Consider the following 5,018-nt stretch of genomic DNA (forward strand, 5'->3'; position numbering starts at 1 on the left):
TATACTTTTTGGCATTGTTTTTAGTATGTTTTTAGTATGATATAGTTAGTTTTTAGTATATTTTTATTAGTTTTTAGTTAAAATTCACTTTTCTGGACTTCACTATGAGTTTGTGTGTTTTTCTGTGATTTCAGGTATTTTCTGGCTGAAATTGAGGGACCTGAGCAAAAATCTGATTCAGAGACCAAAAAGGACTGCAGATGCTGTTGGATTCTGACCTCCCTGCACTCGAAGTGGATTTTCTGGAGCTACAGAAGCCCAATTGGCGCGCTCTCAACGGCGTTGGAAAGTAGACATCCTGGGCTTTCCAGAAATATATGATAGTCCATACTTTGCCCAAGGTTTGATGGCCCAAACCGGCGTTCAAAGTCACCTCAAGAAATCCCAGCGTTAAACGCTGGAACTGGCACCCAAATGGGAGTTAAACGCCCAAACTGGCACCAAAGCTGGCGTTTAACTCCAAGAAGAGTCTCTACACGAAATTTGCTTCATTGCTCAGCCCAAGCACACACCAAGTGGGCCCTGAAGAGGATTTTTATGTCATTTACTCATTTCTGTACACCTTAGGCTACTAGTTCTTATAAGTAGGACCTTTTGCTATTGTATTAAAAAAAAAGACTTTTGGTAGCTATCTTCATTTTGATGCTATCTTAGATCATTGGGAGGCTGGCCATTCGGCCATGCCTAGACCTTATGCTTATGTATTTTCAACGGTGGAGCTTCTACACACCATAGATTAAGGTGTGGAGCTCTGCTGTACCTCGAGTATTAATGCAATTACTATTGTTCTTCCATTCAATTCCGCTTGTTCTTGTTCCAAGATATCACTTGTTCTTCAACTTGATGAAGGTGATGATTGACACCCATCACCATTCTCACGCATGAACAAAGTGACTGACAACCACTCTTGTTCTACAAGCATTTGAGGCTTGGTGAATATCTCTTGGATTCCTGATTGCACGATGCATGGTTGATCGCCTGACAAACGAGCCAACCATTCCGTGAGATCAGAGTCTTCGTGGTATAGGCAGGATCTGATGGCGGCATTCAAGAGAATCCGGAAGGTCTAAACCTTGTCTGTGGTATTCTGAGTAGGATTCAATGATTGAATGACTGTGACGTGCTTCAAACCTGTAACCTACTGGGCGTTAGTGACAGACGCAAAAGAGTGATTCTATTCCGGTAGGGGAGGGAACCAAACCGGTGATTAGCCGCACTGTGACAGAGTGTATGAGCATTAGTTTTCACTGCGAGGATGGGAGGTAGCTGCTGACAACAGTGAAACCCTACACGAGCTTGCCATGGAAAGGAGTAAGAAGAATTGGATGAAGGCTGTAGGAAAGCAGAGAGACGGAAGGGAAGGCATCTTCATACGCTTATCTGAAGTTCCTACCAATGAATTACATAAGTATCTCTATCTTTACCTTTGTGTTATTTTCGTTCATCACTATATCCATTTGAGTTTGCCTGACTAAGATTTACAAGATGACCATAGCTTGCTTCAATACTAACAATCTCCGTGGGATCGACCCTTACTCGCGTAAGGTTTATTACTTGGACGACCCAGTGCACTTGCTGGTTAGTTGTGCGAAGTTGTGTAATGCCATGGTATTGAGCTACCACGTTCTTGGAGCCATTACCGGGGATTATGAGAGTTGTGAAAAAGTATTGTTCACAATTTCGCGCACCAAGTTTTTGGCGCCGTTGTCGGGGATTGTTCAAGTTTTGAGCAAGCTTTTGGTAACATCAGTGCCAAGATCCGGCAACAACATCAAGTTCTTGGTGTTATTGCCCGGGATTGTTTAGGCTGGACAACTGACGGTTCATCTTGTTGCTTAGATTAGGTATTTATTTTTTTCGAAATTCTTGAAGTTGAATTCTAGAGTTTCATGGTGATTTGTTGAAATCTGGCTGGCTGAGAAGCCATGTCTAATTTCATTGGACCGAGGTTTCAACTCATCATCACAAGAGCTTGTTGGTTTCTTATCAATCTTGCTTTTGGAGCAGTGATCTGCTAAGGCTTGGCTGGCCTCTGGCCATGTCTAGTGTTTTGGACCGAAGCTTTCTTTGAGAGCTTGGCTGGCTGTGAAGCCATGTCTAATTCCTGGACCGGAGTCTTAGGCTAGCATTGCACTGATTCCTGGAATTCTCATTAAGAATTTTGATACTTTTTCTCCACTTAATTTTCGAAAAACACAAAAAATTTTACAAAATCATAAAATCCAAAAATATTTCTTGTTTGAGTCTGGTCTCATCATAAGTTTGGTGTCAATTGCATGCATTCATATGTCTGAGTGATCTTCAAGTTATTCTTGATGATTTCTTTGTTTTGATCTTTGAAATTCTATTGACTTGAGTGTTTTGTGTGTCTCATATGCATTTTCATTTTGTTAGTGTCAGTAGTCTACAAACTGCTAAGTTTGGTGTCTTGCATGCATTGTTATTTGATTCTTATTGCATTTTGGTTTGTCCTTATTATTAAAAATCCAAAAATATTTTTAATTTGTGTCTTTTCAAGTCAATAATACAGAGAATTGAAGATTCAGAACATACAGCAGAGGAATTACACAGAAAAAGCTGGGCGTTCAAAACGCCCAGTGAAGAAGGACAGACTGGCATTTAAACGCCAGCCAGGGTACCTGGTTGGGCGTTTAACGCCCAAAAGGGTAGCATTTTGGGCGTTAAACGCCAGAATGGATACCATTCTGGGCGTTTAACGCCAGGATGGCTAGAAGGGAAGATTTTGTTTTCAAATCAATTTTTTTCTAAGTTTTCGAAATCTTTTCAAAATCAAATCTTTTTCAAATCAATTTTTCAATCAAATCTTTTTCAAAACCAATTTCTTTCCATTTTTAAAGATACTTACTATCAATTAATGATTTGATTCAACATTTCAAGTATGTTACCTTTTCTGTTGAGAAAGGTTTAATGTTTGAATCATATCTTTTCTTGTTAGTCAAGTTTTTAATTTTCAAATCAAATCTTTTTAAAAAAATTGTTTTTCAAATCATATCTTCTCAATCACATCTTTTTAAAATCAATCATATCTTCTTAACCACATCTTTTTCAAAATAGTTTTCAATCAAATCCTCTTGATTTCTAATTTCAAAATCTTTTTCAAAAATCACTTGATTTCTCTTCCCTTTTCATTTTCGAAAATTAAGTAGTGTTTTTCAAAAATGTTTTAAATTTTTCACTTAATTTTCGAAAATAACTTCCCTCCTTCTCACATCCTTCTATTTATGGACTAACACTATCCCTTAATGCAAAATTCGAACTCCATTTTCTCTGTTAAGTTCGAATTTTCCACTTCTGTCTTCTATTCTTCTTTTCCTCTGACACCTAAAGGAATCTCTATACTGTGACATAGAGGATTCCACACTTTCTTGTTCTCTTCTCTTTCTTATGAGCAGGAGCAAAGACAAAGGCATTCTTGTTGAGGCTGATCCTGAACCTGAAAGGACCTTGAAGAGAAAGCTAAGAGAAGCCAAAGCACAACTCTCTTTAGAGCACTTGAACGAACTCTTCAAGGAAGAAGAACAAATGGCAGCCGAAAACAACAACAATGCCAACAATGCAAGGAAGGTGCTGGGTGACTTTACTGCACCTACTCCCGATTTCTATGGGAGAAGCATCTCTATCTCTGCCATTGGAGCAAACAACTTTGAGCTTAAGCCTCAATTAGTTTCTCTAATGCAACATAATTGCAAGTTCCATGGACTTCCATTGGAAGATCCTCATCAGTTTTTAGCTGAGTTCTTGCAAATCTGTGACACAGTCAAGACTAATGGGGTTGACCCTGAGGTCTACAGACTGATGCTATTCCCTTTTGCTGTAAGAGACAGAGCTAGAACATGGTTGGATTCCCAACCTAAAGAAAGCCTGGACTCTTGGGAAAAGCTAGTCAATGCCTTCTTGGCAAAGTTCTTTCCACCTCAAAAATTGAGTAAGCTTAGAGTGGAAGTCCAAACCTTCAGACAGAAGGAAGGAGAATCCCTCTATGAAGCTTGGGAAAGATACAAACAATTGATCAGAAAGTGTCCCACTGATATGCTTTCTGAATGGAGCATCATAGGTATTTTCTATGATGGTCTCTCTGAACTGTCCAAGATGTCCTTGGATAGCTCTTCTGGAGGATCTCTTCATCTGAAGAAGACGCCTACTGAAGCGCAAGAACTGATTGAAATGGTTGCAAATAACCAATTCATGTACACTTCTGAAAGAAATCCTGTGAACAATGGGACTAGTCAGAAGAAAGGAGTTCTTGAGATTGATACTCTGAATGCCATATTGGCTCAGAACAAAATATTGACTCAACAAGTCAATATGATTTCTCAAAGTCTGTCTGGAATGCAAAATGCACCAAGCAGTACTAAGGAAGCTTCATCTGAGGAAGAAGCTTATGATCCTGAGAACCCTTCAATAGAAGAGGTGAATTACATGGGAGAACCCTATGGAAACACCTACAATCCTTCATGGAGGAATCATCCAAATCTTTCATGGAAGGATCAACAGAGTCCTCAACAAGGTTTCAATAACAATAATGGTGGAAGAAACAGGTTTAGCAACAGCAAGCCTTTTCCATCATCTTCTCAGCAACAGACAGAGAGTTCTAAGCAGAATAATTCTGACTTGGCAACTATGGTCTCTGATCTGATCAAAACCACTCAAAGTTTCATGACTGAAACTAGATCTTCCATTAGGAATTTGGAAGGACAAGTGGGTCAGCTGAGCAAGAAAATTACTGAACTTCCTCCAAGCACTCTCCCAAGCAATACTGAAGAAAACCCAAAAGGAGAGTGCAAGGCCATCAACATGGCCGAATTCTGGGAGGAAGAAGAGGCAGTGAACGCCACTGAGGAAGACCTCACTGGACGCCCACTGGCCTCCAATGAGTTCCTCAATGAGGAACCATGGGAATCTGAGGCTCAAACTGAGACCATAGAGATTCCATTGGACTTACTCCTGCCATTCATGAGCTCTGATGAGTATTCTTCCTCTGAAGAGGATGAGTATGT

At 39.8% G+C, this 5,018-nt stretch overlaps 1 non-coding gene across 1 annotated transcript; it reads right to left on the reverse strand.

Annotated features, from left to right (window-relative positions):
• Positions 1-3,948: 3,948 nt before the first annotated feature.
• On the reverse strand, positions 3,949-4,056 carry LOC112713674 (small nucleolar RNA R71). Its single transcript, XR_003158645.1, has one exon. It is a non-coding gene; the product is annotated as a small nucleolar RNA R71 (small nucleolar RNA).
• Positions 4,057-5,018: the final 962 nt, after the last annotated feature.

This window comes from Arachis hypogaea, chromosome 9, assembly GCF_003086295.3.
Source record: "Arachis hypogaea cultivar Tifrunner chromosome 9, arahy.Tifrunner.gnm2.J5K5, whole genome shotgun sequence".
NCBI classification, from domain to species: Eukaryota; Viridiplantae; Streptophyta; class Magnoliopsida; order Fabales; family Fabaceae; genus Arachis; species Arachis hypogaea.